This window comes from Triturus cristatus, chromosome 9 (assembly GCF_964204655.1).
Source record: "Triturus cristatus chromosome 9, aTriCri1.1, whole genome shotgun sequence".
Lineage (NCBI taxonomy): Eukaryota > Metazoa > Chordata > Amphibia > Caudata > Salamandridae > Triturus > Triturus cristatus.
Genome location: NC_140592.1, coordinates 1,172,416,413 through 1,172,436,368, shown reverse-complemented (window position 1 = coordinate 1,172,436,368; position 19,956 = coordinate 1,172,416,413).

Below are 19,956 nucleotides of genomic sequence, written 5' to 3'. Positions count from 1 at the left end.
CCGCGCTCTCCGTCACCAGGAACTCAGTAGGTCGCACCAGTGCCAACAAGTTACACAACAGGTGTCTCACTGTTCATAGAGAGCTCATTTGCAGTTTCGGGCCAAAAATAAAAATGCATTTCTGGCTGGAGCTCAAACCCACAAACAGCATCCCAAATGGAGAGCATCTTTTTTTTCTCTGCTCTAAGCCTCCATGGTCCAAACAGAACTAATGATGCTAAACCCCAAACCCTGTAAGCCGGCCTGACTTTCGTGCTTGTTAAGTTGTTGATTGAGAGGTTAGATACAGCACTCGCAGCTTAAGTTACATGGAAGGATTCGGTGTCGGCAGACTGTATCAACCATCATTGTGCAGCAAACTAGTTTTACTAATGCGCAAACCTGGTTGCTTCCTGCTTTGTGTAAGTCTGTTCTCCTGTGCCTCGAAAACTGATTGCTTTCCGTAAATGTTGCGAAATATCAAATGTATTAAATGCCGATACAAAAGTAAACTGCACGGTACAGGCAAAGGTCACCTTGTAACTCAAAACTCCGACTCCACACCTGGTTTGTATGCCAGCTAATGTGACATCATCTCATTGACTTGAGTAAACAAGCATTTGCAATGCAATAGGTCTTGCATTTACGCGAGTTTAAGCTATTGGCATTGTAAATGGCAATGCCTTTTATTTATGGTTTTAAAACCAAAACATTAATAAAAGGCATTGTCATTTATTATAATGCCAATAGCTCAAACTCGCGTAAATGCGAGACCTATTGCATTTACCAGAACCCTTGTGCAGTCGCACTGGACCACACCCCTCTAATGAGCACCCAGCCATTAAAATCCAATGCAACCGATGTACAGTATTTGTCCTGTAAATGTGATTAATCTCCACAAAAACTCTGTTCAGAGCCCATAAAAAGCAGAAAATACGCCACGCCCTTGAAATGATGGCAGATTCTATTTAATAGAAGATCTCTGTCCACACATATTACTATCCTTGTAGATGGTGCTTGTGACTGCCTGTGCTAATAATGAAATGCCTGCATTTATCAATAGGGAATATACAGCAGTGCTATCGCTTAAATATTGATCGCCACGGAGGTCTGCAACTATTTATAGTGTGTCAGAACCTATTTCACTTTTTATGCCCATTCAATCCTTGCCTCCGTTTATGACACTGGCAGGAAGAGACCAAGCCTTATATTTGCTTTAGTGATGTGTACATCTGGGGCCGGATTGGATAAACTGCCAGGTGCTGCTAATTGGCCTTGTGGAGCTATTTAGCACAGTACTATGTATTGTTAATTTGTGTTCAATCGGGAGCAATGCTCCATGGTGCGGTTTTGCCAAGTGTAAATGTGTAAAGCGGAATGCACATATGAAATGGAAAAGCACTGATTCTGATCATTAATTGGGTAAAGGCTTGCAGCACATGAGCAAACTGTGCACAGTGAAATAGTGCATGGGCAAACTGCTGATGGAAATATGTTTGCGCTCTTTGACTCCTGGTGACATTTTAATATTGATTAAAAGAACGGGAACGTTTTTTATTTGCATAAAAGGTTCATTCCAATCTTCCTTGAGCGAACTTTAGCATTTCACATGCGCTTATTTCTTTGGCAGCAGAACTAGGTGCATCAAACATCTCTGCGAGTTTACGAAAGCAGCGGATTGACTCACGCAGGATATCGATTATTTCCATAGACTTACGGGTGCACATACATTTATCAGAGGATGTGGCGTAACGGCTAGAGCGATCGACCTCGAAGCTGGAGGTTGGAGTCTCGGCACGGACGCTCAACATCCTGTGAGTATGGGCAAATCACCTAATCTCCCCCGTGCCTAACAAAACAAGCGCGCGCCTGGAGTGGATGCAGCCTCCCTCGTCTTGTTACACAAAACCACAGGCGGCATAGTAACAGATTCAAAATTTGGAAGTTTGAGGTTTGTCTAGTCTAGCGTTGCCCATGCGCAGTGGTCATTTTGGAATGGGATGGCAATTATATGCGACTATTTTTGGGTGGGTGTTCATGGCATTAATAAATGGTATGCCACAAAGGGGTACAAACACAAGAAGCACCCAAGTGTATTTTTCATGGACAGGAGCTGGGGTTGCTGTCTCTCAGCAAGGCGGAGCAGAAGTGTTACTGAGAGCTGTTTATGTGGTGCCAGGCGGAGTGGCAGGCGCAGCAGGATCCATGGTGGCTCCCGAGGGAGAGAGCGGTGCCCCAACCCTGCAGACTCTACAGTGCAAAGCTGCCACTGCCTGCTCTGGAGGAAAGAGGAGGGCTCAGTAGGTAGCGCAGGTAGTAGGTGGTGTGTGTGCGCTGCCACTGCAGCACTTCTGGAACTGCCCAGGTGAGTCTCCTGCACTACCTCTGCAGTGCTGTCCTGCCTGTAACTGGGGCAATGGGACTCCCGGCATGGATGGAGTCTGGGCTGTCCACCCTTCCCTGTCTGCGTGCGGGCCACTGCGCTGCCCATTGTAAACTCACTCAAGAAGCCTAAAAAAAAAAGCATTTGCAATGCAATCGGTCTCGCATTTGTGAAAGTTAAAGCTACTGGCGTTGACCATTTTACACTGTTGTTCCATAACATGAAGCACTGGCAAAGTCAGGAGGTCTGGCCTATTGCTTACAGTGCCTTGATGTTTCCGTCCATGCTCTCACTCATTCATCCGTACATTGAATTCTCACTGATCATCCATGCAGTCAGTCAATCATATTGCTTAGTAGCACAACTTCAGTGACAGAAGAACAAACCAGACGGCTGTCTGCAGCACAGTGAGCCTCACGCGCAACATGTTATAACATTTTGTGCCTTGCCTCTTCTGCGTCACTTTGGTTCGTGAAGCAACAGAAAAGCAGTAAAAGTGCTGCCCAAGATCCAACACGATGCACGCTTAAAAGTTACTGTATCGTCAGCTTATCGTGGGCCATGTCACAGATTTACGGCATCTCTGTTTATGGGTAAATTGGTAATACAAACAAAATCCAGATTAAAATCCAGCTTTGAAGATGGTGCTTTGTGTTTGACAGGAGAATTGCAAAAATGTGTGTAATATGGTGTTCGGTGAACGAAGCTAAAAACAACGCTTTCCCTAGAAAAAGTGAAACTACAAGCCCCATGATGCAAAGTGAGATTGGTGCAAATGCCTCAGTATGGGGGAGTGTCACGTGACATGGGAGCCCTGGTGGTCGTATATAGAAGCAGTATGGCTGCAGGGTAAGGCAGGAAAAACAAGGTGTCATCCGCAGGCGCGACAATGTGAAAGCATCTCATGATTCACACGGGGTGCAAGCGGAAGTATCAAAACAGATAAGGTGTCATCCGCAGGCGTGACAATGCAAAAGCATCTCCCCATAGAAAGCAAGTCTCCATTTTCTGCTACTGACATTGGTATAAATAAGTAAATCAATCGATAAAGCATCTCACCATAGACAGCAAGTCTCCATTCACACACACACGTACACTGCGGGAACCTATGTTACGCCACAGAGTCATTACCTCTGGCAAATCGTCTGCTTGACAAACAAGTTTACCCAAAAAAGTGCGGCAAGCTGCTAATATCCCTACTGTGTCACACCGCGGGTAAGAGATCCAATCCTGCTGGGCGTGGCTAAAAGGATACAGGGTGGCAACAAGCAATGATTGCCATGCCTTCAGTGCAATCATTGCACTGCCTTTAGCATAATTTGTGACGTCAAACGACGCGCACAAATTAAAGCTGAAGGCAGACCTAGGACGAGGCTTCTGGAATCGTATCGATTCCAAGAAGCCTTGTAAGACGAGAGCAGCGCATGCGCTGCTTACGTCACATGAGTCCTAAAAATAATGGGGGCCCCTGTAAAATGTGAAGAGGGGCCCCTGAGTCTCCCGTATGAAACAGACATTCATTGTCCTTGGGTTGAATTGGGGCCACCGACAGTGTTAGAGGGCCCCTGCAGCTCACATCAACACCCCCCCACCCCCAACCCCACTGGGGCCACTGGGGCCACAGGAGTCTGCATTACATCCCTGCTTTGCCAGAAGTGTTTGATTCTCTACAATTTCGAATCTATGCCAGGAACAAACAAGGTGGCAGCTTTGCATGCTAGGGCAGCAAGAGGCCACTATTATGAAAGGTCACCTGTTGCAGTAAACTGCGACTAAGGGCATGCCTGGGGATTGTAAGTGCAAAGCTGGTGAATTCCTGCAAACTCCTAAGTATGTCAGAATTAAGAAACATGTTATAGGTCATTTCGTGCCCTCGAAGGTACAGGAGAAAGTGCCTTTTCAGATTGGAAAAAAAAGTATTAGAGACAAGCATAGATAAAGCCAATATGGCTGGCTTCAGTAACCAGCATTTTGGCTTTGCCAATGCATGTTTTGTTTTGTCATATTTTTGGTAAAACTTTATTGTTGGGGGTGTTGTCTTGGCTAAAAGGAAAAATGTTTTTGGTCTCAAAATCACACATTGCTATAGTAGTCCTTGGCCACGAAGGGTTGTACTTTCACCTTGTGGAAGAGCAGAAGATCTTGCTCACAGTGATGGTAGACAATGGCCGAAGTGGGCTGACCCATTGCCACATGCTGTAGTGGACAGAAGAATGGATTAAGATATTATATATATATATATATATATATATATATATATATATATATATATATATATATATATCTACATATAGTTTTAGTCAAACCAAAATGTCTGGGTGATGCCAGGCCTAAAAATGACAGATTCTACTGCTTGAAGCCTATTACCCCACAGATGTCCTCTTTAACCGGCCCCAGCCTGGACAATTCCAGTCTGGAACCTGAGAAGGCATCCTTACCGCAGACTTGTCATTTACACCACAAGTACACACTGCAACCAACTATGTCCTTCACTGCTTTCACCACGATCATGAGATGCTCCAGTAGACCACAAAGTCACCATTATCCAAGCAGTGGCCCGTGCATACTCAGAGTCCTACTGTGGAGTTAAATTGGGCACAGAGCCCATACAATGAACAGGCTCCAAAAAACAAGCCTCCAAGTCCAGACTCACTCTCGGCTTATGAGCTCTTACCACGGCCCGACCGCAGCCCAGGCCCAGCATGGGCTACCTGCTGAAGGGAAGGTCGAGCTGAGGTGAACCAACTCTGACTCTCTACTCTCCTGGAGATGGAACCAAGATCTGGAGATTGTCCATGCACTTACAAGCCTCTGCCCTGCTGTACTCCACCACTCTGCCTCCCTGCCTCCCATGGTCTTCAGAAAGCACCACATGCACCTAAGACCCTCCTCTTCTTCCACTCATACTCACAGACCCACAACCTGGCTTCTGCCCATGTTTCTGCCCCCCCCCCCCCCTTCAGAACTTGTTCCGCAAGCACTCCGGGGTAATCGAACCCCTGTGCTACAGCTGAACAAAAATAAGAAATAAAGTCCAAATAAAATCAGTGTACTCGCACAATCAGGTGTGCGTTATAAATGTGGCCTTTGGAAGAACGAAATAATTATTAGTAAATGAATAGCCTCTGCCTGTATGTTTCGTGGTGGTAAGTAACATCTAGTATTTACAGCGCTTAGAAGCAGAAATCGCGGGGTATCAATGTGCTATAAAATGACGTAGTTATTGATTTTCTTTGCTATCATGTTATAATCATTATTATTGTTGTTAGTTATTATCATTATCACATGTCGCTGGCAGAAGGACCGAGAAGGGCGTCTTCAGCGAGTAATCTAAAAATTAATCTTCAATGAAACATATTCGTTTTCTGTCTTCAGAGTATTAATTCGGTTGATCTCTGACTGCCTTGCTAAATAGTAGTAAAATATCAGGATTTGAACAAAATTTAAGGAAAGAGCAGGTGGCAGTCTGGGCAGGGCAGAGATGGAAGGCGTTTGGGAAGTTGTACTTATTAGGTCTCGCCTGAGACAGCGCTTTAGCGCTGCCCTGGCGAGATTTATAGTAAGCGAGTTTTGGAAGTGCAAACAGTGGCTTTTCAGGCCTCCAAATACAGTGCATGTGTGTCGGCCGGGCGCGCGCACCATTTGGAGGCCTGAAAGCACTCGCTTGCTTTCACTTTCGCGGGCCGCAGGGCCGCTTTGATGTGATCGCGATAACTTTTTTTTCTTGTGGTTGTAAGTCCGCGGCACCGAGTTTGGTGACAGTTGCGTGATTTCGTGACGCTTTAAAACCGTCATTTCTCGCACCAAGAGCAACTTTGTCCCCCTCAAGATTATTTCACAGGCTGGAACCCAATATTACACCAATGGTAGCAATTTCACGCTACTTTTGTGACTAACATTTCTGTGTGTGATAAAAATAACAGTAGCTTTTACTTCGCAAGGTTACTCGGCGAACGTATCACACACTTCATCATTTTGTCATTTTCACTTTTATTTTGCTCTCATACACACAACAGTGCTTTGTCGTGATGCGCCTGCGCTACAGTCTGTAAATATGGCATTCCAGGGTCGTAGATCGCAGGGGCAGATTGCGACAACGGCTCTGTAAATTGCCTTCCACCTCCTGCATCGTACGGGTTCAAAATTCCCTAGACTGCTTGTGCGCTTATGTGCGACATTGTATGAAACCGAGTTGGTCTTGGCTACAGTTGCAGCTCGCTAGATTGTTTTCTCTGCACCCGTTTCACGTGTTTTTTTTATGGTGCATGTGGAACCTACGTGTAGCGGAGTTTTTACGGTGAAAACTACTGGTAAATAAAATTTAAGAAATTACGCTGTTAGTCACTAATGAAAGATCCAAAATGTTACCTGAATCAATTCTAATTTTCGCTACAGTAAATTACTAGATGCCCCCAATGTTATATGCAGAAAGTTACTTACATCTAGTAGAAACCAATGGCAATTAGTTGGCGAAAAAAATGGGGTGGCGGGAATGTTTGGAAGCGCCATTCACGGGGCACGTGAATGTTAATTCCTTTTATGCGTGATGTAGTTGCAGAATGAATGCACTGGTGTTTTTAACTGCTGAACCAGACATATATGCCAACGATTCATATTTACTGGTGCCATCTCCCTTTGTCCAAGCTATTTGAATATGAATCACTTTAATTTCTCCCTTCGCCTCTAATGACATACCCCCCTCCCCTTCTCAACCTCAGATCTTCACCTTCCAAAGGCGGGAATGTCTGTATTTTTGTTACATTGCTGCTCTTTTCTCTGACTATTTGCTCCAAATACTTCGTGTAAAAGCCAGCTTTAAGGCAATCGACTCCCCAGAGTTCAAAGGGACTCGGGCCGAAGCCGCCATCTGCATTTAAAAACACAGACGGGGAGGCTTGGGTCGCACGTGATCGGCACAGGATGTTTTGGTACTTCAGTAATCTGCATACTCAGCAGGCAGCCAGGGGCTGAAAAGACAGCTCAAGACGGTACCACACGTCTCTCCTAGCAGGGCCACTAGGACTCTCTTCTGCCTCTCATGGACGCCCGCAGGGGTACTCTTATTATAAGGGTATACTTGCAACCATCTTCCAGATTAAATCAAATAAACGGCCAAACACCTCGGGCGACACATAGACAAAGAACGTGACAAAGAACCGTCCTCAGCACTGAACCTGCATATATGGACTTTTTAAAACAGAAGCGACCCAGGAGGTGGTCTTGAAAAGTGAGGCGTGAAAAAGTAGAAACTAAAGTTTTCAGGGAGCAGGTGGGCGACTCCCCCACCACCACCACACATGCATACATGCCAACATTTCAGAAGAGCAAAGTGGGCGATTCTTTTTTTTAAATCGGGAGAATGGGGCCTTGAATCGGGGTACTGCCATGTATGGGCTTAGGAAGTGTGCTGCTGCAGGATCAGACATTTGAAACGCAAATGCACATTTTTTTCTTACCTTTCTGAAGCATAGAGCGCAATGGCAGGCAGAGAGAGGGTTATGCAAGTGTTCTGCACTCACTGGCCTGGCAGGTTGCTGGCAGTGCATACAGTACACCAAACCACCCACCCCCCACCTGTGTGGCAGCCCAGGCACACACGCGGCCGCCCCGAGTACTTCACAGGTCTTTAAAAGACCATTCACTTGTTAATGGGGCTTTGTTGGTTTTTCACCCCTTCTAGAGCCCCTGCATCTCCACTCTGACTATTGCTGGAAGAATTAGCACGTTACACAATATCAAGCCCTGCCAGCTGAAACCCCCCAGGAATCGGGTTTTGCTTGCAGGAATCGGGAGGCGGGAGACTAGCCTTGAAATCGGTAGTCTCCCGCCTGAATCGGGAGGGTTGGCATGTATGGGAATGTTGCTGTGTTTACTGCAGGATAAGCTTTGTTCTTTTCAAAGGATAATGTAAGCAAAAACACAAAGAGAGACCGAAAGTTTTCTGTACACAGGTTTTTTTTCCCCATTGAGATGGGACGGCTTCTGCCCCGCCAGCACCTTTTGATATACTGATGATGGGGCTTCTCCGGGGGAGAGCTTCTATAACAAAATGGCCGCGATAGGTTCCTGGATGTGCCCTTCCCCATCATTGAGGTCTGCGGGGTTCCATGGTTCATTTCACACGTGGGGCACGGTAGCGTAGCAAGAACGTAATGGGCACCAGTGCACGCAAGGAAAAAGGCCACTTTCACTGCTGTTGGGGAAGTAAAATACACGAATACCCTAATTCCATGGGTGCCTCACTGCCCTGTTCAACAACACCTGCTGCACCAATAGTAGGGACAAGCATCAACAGGGAAAACAAAACCTATCGATTGCAGAACAAACCGGTGGCATAGTCCCTTTTCATCCACTATTGTTTCCATAAATTCAAGGATCCCGACGTAGGGCAGAGTCTGAATGGCTTCATAAACTGTAAAATCAGTAGTATATTTGGCGTGTTTTCAGTAGGCGTGTTTTAATAATTGCTATGTCTTGGGTTTAGGAGTTTGGTTGGATGCTTTGCCAAAGCGTTTGGTGCTGCCTGGATTATTTGGCTTCTCTATTGCCCAGCATGTTTCTATATGAGTGTGTTAAATGGGGTTAATAGAAATGTTGAGAAACCTATCTACTGGTCTGTATGGGCTATGTTGGGTCGGTGCATGGTCTTCTGTTTAACGTGTTCTTTTGCTGGTTGGTCTGTGGAATATCAGGTCGGCTTTATGGATTTAGGAGATGCAATTGTTGGGGGCGCGGGGGTGGGGGGGGCAGCAATACATCCTAAATTGCTCCTAATATTACCACTGAAATCTTTAAGGGCTTGATTTAGAGTTTGACAGAGGTGGACGGGCCTTTTAAAACTGTCTGTTTGCCCATCTTTCGCCATGGAGGTCTGTCTGTCCTATTTAGACAGAGATCTAGCGATGTGACGGATGGAAAGTACTTTAATCATCCGTCACCTCCGCTGCATTTTATCATACTCTGTCGATGGCAGTATACCCTAAATACGACAGAGGGAGAAACAGAATGTCAATACTTTATCTGCCATGTTTATGGTATAATTTCCATTGATGGAAACATGGCGGTTGAATGAGAATGGGGACAAGTAGCCAAACCCTTCCCACAACCACCAAAAAAACATAGTCAACCTGTCCCTGCTACTACAAGCCATGAGACACTAACTAGCAGTGGCAAATAAATAGTAGCACAATGCAGATCAAAATAGGAGGTATCTATTTTAAATGCATTATGTTGGCTATCAATAGCATTAACCTTACATGTACCAAATCAAATCTAACATTAATGTACCATGTCTTCCTGTCCGACCACATACCTAATTTTACTTACCCATATAACATTCTGTCGTAACACAATTTAACAACCCCCCACGTTTCATATGAGTACATGAATGCAAATGTATTAAAATGTACATACTCACACAAACATACAGTGGTTACACTTTATTACTAAACAGTTACTAAATTGTTTATAATAAAAAAAATGTATGTATAGCAGTAACATCTCTAAATTGATTGTTATAAAATAAATCATACAACCATTCTCAGTCTATATTTGATCCCACTTTACCCACATGCCACAAACTCCACAATCGTATGTTACAACCATGTACCCCAAGTAAATATTTGCACAGCCCAATCACGGCTATGTTAAGTTTTGAAATCTTGCCCGTAATATCATGGGCAGAAAACATACTAACATGCCAGATATGGTATTCATATGCTTAGCCTAGGTTTAGGCATATGTAATGTATAGCATGTCCTGTATATGACCCCAGTATTTAAAGGTTTTCCTACATTTTATCAAAATTAATAAAGTCAAATGTCATACACACTCCGACTCTGTATCCCACGCACTCCAGCCCCTGACAGCACATTCCCAGATACTTTAACACACATGGGAAAGAGAATTAACGATATCTCCCACAATGCGACACACGGAGTTACTAGACCTGTAAATGGGAGTAAATGGTTAACATAAGCATGTCAGTAGATTTCATGCTTTAATATATATTAGCTTTATTAGATTATTCAGATTACTGAAACAATTGTTTTTAGGTCTCGCCTGGCTATCGCGTAAGCGATCGCCAGGCGATACTTATGTAGGGGCTTCAGAAAATGCTCCCAAAGGCTTCCCAGGCGGATCGGGTGGCAGTTACGTGCACAACCATGCGCATTCCATTTGCCAGCAGCTACTTCCTGCGCGTGCGCCGCCTCACGCATTCAGAGAGATTTAGTAAGGGGCACAAGACCTTAGGAATGCGGTTAATGGCCAGTGCATGTGAGGCATTCAAGCGCATAGCTGGCATCTGGCATTGGACTTGACAGCAGCAGACTGCTTTCGCCAGCACGCGCTCGGCCTCACTTCCTGCATCCCCTCTTACAGCAATTAACTTTCGTTATAACTCACACCCCATATGCTCGTTCCCTCCCACCCTTCCTTTGATGTCCGCTTTTCTTGTTGTTTACAAACCACGCCACACACTGATGCACGCCACACACAGCTGCACGCCACACACTGCTGCACGCCGCACACTACCGCACGCCACACACTGCTGCGCACACTGCTGGACGCCTCACACTGCTACACGAAACACTGCTGCACGGCTCACACTGCTGCATGCCTCACACTGCTGCACGCCACACACTGCTGCACACCTCACACTGCTGCACGCCTCACACTGCTGCACGCCTCACACTGCTGCACGCCTCACACTGCTGCACGCCGCACACTGCTGCACGCCGCACACTGCTGCACGCCACACACTGCTGCACGCCACACACTGCTGCATGCCGCTGCACGCCACACACTGCTGCACGCCACACACTGCTGCACGCCGCACAGTGCTACACGAAACACTGCTGCATGCCACACACTGCTGCACGCCACACACTGCTGCACGCCACACACTGCTGCACGCCACACACTGCTGCACGCCACACACTGCTGCACACTGCTGCATTACTCACTGCTGCATGCTGCACGCCGCACACTGCTGCACGCCGCACACTGCTGCATGCCTCACACTGCTACACGAAACACTGCTGCACGCCACACACTGCTGCATGCCGCACACTGCTGCACGCCGCACACTGCTGCACGCCGCACACTGCTGCATGCCCCACACTGCTACACGAAACACTTCTGCACGCCACACACTTCTGCACGCCACACACTGCTGCACGCCTCACACTGCTGCACGCCTCACACTGCTGCACGCCTCACACTGCTGCACGCCACACACTGCTGCACGCCACACACTGCTGCACACTGCTGCATTACTCACTGCTGCATGCTGCACGACACTGCTGCACGCCGCACACTGCTGCACGCCGCACACTGCTGCATGCCTCACACTGCTACACGAAACACTGCTGCATGCCACACACTGCTGCACGCCGCACACTGCTGCATGCCTCACACTGCTACACGAAACACTGCTGCACACCACACACTTCTGCACGCCACACACTGCTGCACGCCTCACACTGCTGCACGCCTCACACTGCTGCACGCCTCACACTGCTGCACGCCACACACTGCTGCACGCTGTACACTGCTGCACACCACACACTGCTGCAAACTGCACACTGCTGCACTCCACACTGCTTTTATGCGAGTTTATGCTACTGACATTGTAAATGACAATGCCTTTTATTTGTTTTAAAACCAAAACATAAATAAAAGGCATTGTCATTTTACAATGCCAATAGCTCAAACTCTTATAAATGCGAGACCTATTGCATTGCAAATGCTTGTTTTTTAAAAGGACTCACAAGTGTAACACGTGTAATAAAATATTGTGAAATCCCAAAACTATCGGGGTTGTGATTTGGGTTCTCGGCCCCTGCTTGCAGCCAATAGCCTCACACACACATCTCACAGACAGCTGCACTGCCACACATCTCTGCACACCTCCTGTTCACCAGTCCTTGTCTGGGAGTGTGCAAAATGGACTTAATTTCCTGTTGCACAATTACATGAACTTTCAGGAAAAATATGTGAAATTGTGTGAAATGCAAATCTGGCACTGAGTTCTATATTTTAGTGTGAAAGTCGTCCTCGAGTCCATTTTGGTCATGCGGGTGCATTTTACGCAAAAAAAGAAAAGGCCTGTAAAAACACAACTGCCGTGAACAGCTGCTCGTATTCTGTTTAATGCGAAATGCTGAAATTACACGAAATTACTGGGGTTACGAAAAATTCACCGATGCCATTTCATGTCATTGATAGGACAAACCCGGCTTTTATTCCTTTTGTGGGAGGCCGCGAAGGGCAGATGGTTGGAAGCTCATATAAAACCACTCAACCTGTTTACATAAGAGATCCGATCCGAGGATTGGAAATGAAGACACAGAAGCGCCAGAAAATCTTCAATAAAAAAGTACTTTCGCAGAGCCTCGAGATTATATCAAGTGCGAAACACTGACGGAAAATAGGGGGATTGCGCCCTTCCCTTTCCTCTGACACAGTGAAACATGCTGAATTTGTCCTGGTGTCTTTTTCGAAGGCACGACAGTCACAGTTCAGCATTGTCTGCACATTGTCTACATTTGGTTCAGAGAGCACCAATGTGCAGGCAGCAAGGGGGGTTTCTTATTTCCACTTACAGCTAGGCCCAATACAAATCCCTGATTTAAAGGGCAAGCAGTCCTTTTTTTAAAATTTCTTTTTATTAACCTTTTTGCCCTTTTAGTCGAGGCATTATATACACTAAGAAAGAAAGCAAGGTTTTTTTTCCCAATCTAGATGGATTGAGAAAAAAAAAAAGAAAAACAATCTATCAAGCCCGGCATGGGCTGGGTATCCCAGACAAAATAATAGTAATCCACACGAGCAATTCATTTAATTTTATCATAATCTGTCCCCCTGATTCACAGACATTCTGATAAAGCCCTTCACTGGGTTATATTTGTTACAACGGGATATAGTTGAAGATAGACAATCCAGATACTACTAATAAGGTCCTTCAATACCTATCCTGGATTCATTGGATCCAATCCGATACTGGAGTCCAGATTTGGCATCCCATAGCGCTTTTCCTTCTCCCTTTGGTCTTATAAATTGATAGCTCTAGATTATACATGGCTAATAGTCTTGATCACCAATTAATAAAGGTTGGTGGGTCAGGGCTAATCCAATTGTTGGTAACACAGGCGCGTACCAGCACCATAGCAATAAATAAAATAGCGGTTGTGGATCTCGATCTTAAATTAGCCTCCCTATCAGACCCAACACCTATAATTACTAGCTCCCCAGTAATTGTGATCGGAGCTTCGAGAATTGCATCTAAAAAGTTCTCAATCTTGGGAAAAAACAGCCCCAGTCTTGGACAAGCAAAAAACATATGGATCGAATCCGAGGCCCGCAATTCACACCTATCACATTTGTCCCTCATCAGTGCCCCCCATTTTGCAATTTTACCGGGAGTATTATATAAATCAAAGAGGGCCATATAATGCTGACTTCGTAGACTTCCAGTCATTAAAACCTGATTCGCCAGATCGAGAGATTTTTCAATATTTAAATCTTCTACTCCCAGTGGATTCACCCATTTCGTGTTCCATATAGCCAAATCGTCCGGGAATATTTCCAATAATTGTTGATATAACTGATCTATTGTTTTTTTTCCCTCATTCTTTCAATTAAGGGAATTTTAACAAACTGCTGTTCTAATCCTGGCCCCATCCAAAAAATCTTGTTTACCTAGGCCAAATTTCTCCTGTAGATCTGAAAAGGACAAAAGTTTACCTTTATCAAACAAATACCCTAAGCACCATAGTTCTTTTAAACCCCATCTAAATGTTACTTGATCCCGAAAGATTGTAGGGAGCAACCCAGAAGCATAGAAGGGGGTATAGGCTTTGAGATTTAAAACATGTAACTTACGTTTAATTTGTTTCCAGACTGCATATGCGGCCTTAAGTATCTTAAACTTTGTCTTTTTAAAATAACTGGTCTCTATTACCCAACTAAACTAAATTTGGTCTCTTCTCCCAACCCAAATTCGTAAATAGATGGCCCATGAAAAAGGGGAGTCTCAGCCTTGGCCCCGACTACAAGGGGACCCATATATTGCAACATAGCGACCCAATAATACATCAATAGGTATGGGATACACCAGCCCCCGCGATGTCTAGATAGGACCATTTTCTTATATGCCCTCTCGGTCTTCGATACCCCCAGAGAAATCTAGAACAAATCCTCTCTAATTTAGTAAAACAAGTAGAAGAAAACTCAAGGGGAATTGTTCTAAACATATAAAGAAATTTCGGGAGGACTGACATTTTTAACACATTACACCTACCGTGAAGAGAAAGATGAAAATGATCTAATCTTTCCAATGTTGCATTCAACTTATCCATCACTGGGGTAATGTTCAAATCAGGAATTATATCGACTTCCGATGTAATTTTTATTCCCAAATATGTTGCTTCGGAGACAATTGGCAGGTTTCTCGGTGAATCTGTACCTGAGTTAAGCATCTGAGTTTTATCTACGTTTAATTTGTAGCCGGAAAAACTCCCAAACTGCGCAGCCAGCGACTTGATTGTAGGGAGCGGCGAAGATATATCACTGGTGAGTACGACAATGTCGTCGGCATACGCCAATGCTCTATACTCAATATTATAAAAACTTTCTGGTTTGATAGCTGTGTTCAGGTTTAATTTATTTAAAAATAAATCAATTTATAATGCAAATAATAAAGGGGAGCACGGGCACCCTTGCCTTGTACCCCTACTGATGCTAAATGCTCCTGACTCCTGTCCAGAAATGCGTATGGTTGCTTCCGGGAATATATATAAGGTCTTAACTGCTTGAATAAACTGACTGCAGAACCCTTTCCATCGCAAGACATCCCACATATATTGCCAGGAGACCCTGTCGAACGCCTTCTTGGCATCCAACAGGATCACTCCCAGTGAAGAATAAGTTGCCTGAGCCCAATCTAAAAGAGCTATTACGCGTCTCACATGGTCGGCAGTATCCCTGCCAGGGATAAACCCATGTTGAAAATTAGATACTAAAGGGGTAATGACCATTCCTAAGCGGCGAGCCATAATTTTCTAAAAGATCTTACTGTCTGAATTAATAAGCGAGATGGGCCTATATGACGATGGGCACAACTTGGGTTTATTCTTTTTTTTAAAGACAATTATGGTAGTTTTTCGCCAAGAATCAGTTGCTAAGCCACGTTGAGCAGCAAGAAACAGTGTCATAAGTTCCGAATGAAGAGGCTGACAAAAATGTCTTAAAAAATTTGAGCGGGATACGTCTGGGCCTACCGCTTTACCTATTGCTAAAGACAATATTGCTCCCTCCACCTCCTCCCAGATTATACATGCAGCTAGTTTCTCGTTTTGGTCGTGTGTAACTTTGTTTGTTTCAGTTTCGAGTCTAAATTCCTGCATCTTCTCATCTGCACCTATTATTTCTTCTTCCGTATATAAATTATAACAATACTTGCAAAGCACATTCAAAACTTCACATGGGGAGTCCTGAATCTGGTCAAGATGGTCCTGAACCCTATAGATTCGATTGGCTATTTCCCTTTGCTGCAGTCTCTTCGCTAAAATCCTACCAGTATTTTCCCCAGCTTCATATATTTGGGTCCTATACAAAACCAGCTTAGTGGCTACTTTCATAGCAAAGTGTTGGTGAATTTTCATTTTTAAGATTGCAATGGCTTTTAAGGTTACCTCACTATTTTGTTGACTGATTATTTCCCCCATAATCTCTATTTCTAATATCCTTAACTGATCAATCCAGCCCTTGATTTCCACCAAAAGTTTGTGCTGTTTAGCTATAGAATAACTGAGTGTTTCTTCTCGAACCCCGGCCTTAAAAGCATCCCAAACAATGAGATCAGAGGCTGTACCCCGATTAATTTTGAAAAAGTCCTTGATCCAATCGTCCATAAACGCACAATATTCAGGATCCAGCAGTAGTTTAAGTTCAAATTCCAAGCCTTCGGATGAGCCCTCAGGCTGATATCTATTTCTAAAATAACCTGGTTGTGGTCTGAGAAGATCCTGGGTGTGATCTCTATCTTAGCACTCAATGCTCTATAGGCAGAAATAAAAAAATAATCCAAATGCACATATTGTTTATGAGGAGCTGAGTAAAAGGTGGCTCCAGGATCATCATTCTTATGAGTCTACCATACATCAGCCAGACCGAGTTCTTTTACTAGGCCTTGAGTAGCTTTAAAAACTTTCGTTTTCTTACCCCTATATGGAAGGTTACTAGTTATATCAAAACAACTCTCTAAATGAAGATTTAAATCCCCACAGAGAATTAAGGGGGATGGCCATAACACTAATTCAACACTCAAATAGTGCATCACTTCCGGGTCGTCTAAATTAGAACCGTAGATAGAACAAATCGTTAGTGGAGAGCCATTAACAAGAATTTCAGCGATGACCCACTGCCCCAAGACATCCTCTTTTACCCGTTTGCATACTCCCAGACAGTGTTTAGTCAAAATCGCAACCCCTCTCGTAGTTGTGCTCTGTCTAGTACAAGCAAGTATTTTTATACCCAAATCACTCAACCAATTACGATTATTCCAAGGGATATGGGTTTCTTGTACACAGAGCAGATCGATACGCATCACCTTCAAAATTTGGGCCATCACCCCTCTTTTCTTTTTATCATTTAAACCACGTATATTCCATGTACAAATAGATAGTCTACCAGTCATTGTTATATTGAACATTTATCAGATCTCATCTGCCCAGCCCAAGCCCCAGGTACTAAGGTGCCGATTACGATCCTGTAAAAAATTTCCCCGTACGACTCGTATCCGGTCTTTTTACCGTACGAATCGTACAAGTGCCGTACAAACTGCCAAGTACGATTCGCATGGGAAAAAGTCCATACGAATCGCATTGGGAATAATTCCCCACATGTCCTCGGGTCGGAAAATGTGTCCGACACGTCCCCGGACGATTTACCGTACAAATATGAAAAGTGAAGTCCGACCGCGCAAGTACGATCCATCCCGTGCGTCCGATGTTACAACCGTATAGAAAAAACACCGTCTGCACCGAACTCCCATAGCAACCATGGAGACATGTGCCAACATACGTGCCAAACACCCCCCCAGCCCCCGTGAGTATGCGCCGTACTCCCCCAGCCCCCGTGAGTACGAGTCGAACCCCCACCCGTGTACGCGTACGAGTCGAACCCCCACCCGTGTACGCGTACGAGTCGAACCCCCACCCGTGTATGTACACACGTGTACGTACGAGTCGTACCCCCTCCCGTGTATGTACACCCGTGTACGCGTACGAGTCTATGTAGCGCTGGGGGTACGCACCGTACATACACGGGTGGGGGTACGACTCGTACGTACACGGGTGTACATACACGGGTGGGGGTACGACTCGTACGCGTACACGGGTGTACATACACGGGTGGGGGTACGACTCGTACATACACGGGTGTACATACACGGGTGGGGGTTCGACTCGTACGCGTACACGGGTGGGGGTTCGACTTGTACGCATACACGGGTGGGGGTTCGACTCGTACGCGTACACGGGTGGGGGTTCGACTCGTACTCACGGGGGCTGGGGAGGGGTACGGCGCGTACTCACGGGGGCTGGGGGGGGTACGGCGCGTACTCACGGGGGCTGGGGGGGTATGGCGCGTACCGGGCCCCCTCATCTGGTCGTTGCGCGGCGTACTTCGCTTTTCCGGCACTTTTTGGGTGCCGTAAAAATATTGCTGTCCGGACTGCTGTCGGTTCGATTCGTACTTCCTGGGTCGTGAAACGCTGCCTGAAAGCGTCGGTGTTTTGTACGACTCGTACGGAAATGGTGTTTCCGTGCGAATCGTACTTGCATGTTTGTGAAGTTTTACAACCGGGTACGAGTCGGACGGAGAAAAGCCTCCGTCCGACGGTTCGTACCCGGTTTCTCCAGGATCCTAATCGGCACCTAAGTCTCATAAGAACAAAAATTATTGTCTCTCAAATAGAGGCAATGACCATAACCATAGTGCATAACAAACATCGGATACCAACAGTGCCTCACCCCACCTCCCCCCACCCCCCACCCCTTGCCCACCCAGATCTTTCCCCTCCTCCCCTCCCAAATGAGGCATAAGGACCTAGTCCTCTGTGATGGGAAGCGGATAATGAACGCTCCCCCAAACCCCCTCTCCCCCACTGCAAAAAAAGAAAAACCAAAGAGATTCATAATATATAAAAACAAAAAAACACACTGATACATCAGTCAATCATAAGAGGGGCGCCCCCTTATTGGCTAGATACATGTGTCCTATTATCTCTCAATCCACTTCAAATTGTGCTCAGAAATTCCTTTGCTAACATTTCGGATACAAAAAATAGTGTTTTTTTCCCTATGTACAAATTTTTATTTTGCCGGATTGAGTAGAAAGGCCTGTGCCCCTTTCATCTGAAATAGTGGAATCATTTGACAAAGATGCCACCTCTTTTGGACTGTAGCCTGACAGAAATCTGGGCGAACAAAAAATTCACATCCCTTACCACCTCTCTTCCTATCTGGCCGTGCTAAATCGTATATTGGTTCCCGCAACAAAAAATTGCTAAGACAAATCAAAATCGCCCTTGGTTTTTCATTTGACCCTCCTGCTCTAACTCGGTGATTAAATGGGAACCTATGCGCTCTCTACAGCCCAACTTCCCAATTCCATTGCTTAAGTTCTGGAAAGGCTTCTGAGAAAAATGTAATCACTAACTGCCGAGTGTCTTTGCCCTCTAGTCCTTCAGGTTTTCGCAAAATCCGTAAGTTGTTCATTCGGGAACGATTTTCCAATTCAGCAAGCTTCCAGGTAGTGTCCTCTTTCAATGCCTGCAGGGATGCTATTGCGGCCTTCTGCTGCACTAGTTCATCTTCCATTACTGAAATCCTCGCCTCGGCTTCCCGATTCTTGTTGAGATCTCAGTGCAGGTCTTTGCAACTCAGCGCACGGTGTTTTGCAATTTTCGAACGGCACCCTGGATCCGAAGTCCCTCCGTCTTGGTCTCCTCTCGATAGGCCATTATACTTTGGTAGATAGTGGAGAGGGTGATTGTGCCTTCTGGCGATGTGTCTGAGCCTGGGATTTCTCCAGGGTTGTTTCCCAGCCCGCATTCTTTTCGAATTGAGGAGAAAGCGAGTAATCCCACACTAATGAGCCAGCTGTGCCAGGTGCCTCTTTCATCAGTCTCCCTTATTTTACGCACAGTCCCCGTATTTGCAGAGGCCTCCAAGCTCAGCTCCTCTTCATCCAGCTGGAGACTACTTGTATCGCTCTTATCATCTGCCCAGTCTCCCCCAAGGCTCTCATTCTCGGAAGAGTTAGAGGGGTCCGGCATGGAGTGAAACCTGCCCCCTGAGTCCCCTGAATCTACATCCTTAACACCTTCTTTGTCTGGCTGATCAAAGTTCTGTGGAGCCAGAATCTTATCCCTTCTCCCCTGATGGCTGCCATCAGCGATTTGATTTCTAGCGTTTTGATTTCTATTCTCTGGGACCTGGTCGTCCCTCAGTGGATGAGCAAGAGACGTTACTGTTGATACAGGCACAGGCATCTCAGGTTCTTTCAACTGCTCTTTTTCAGATACT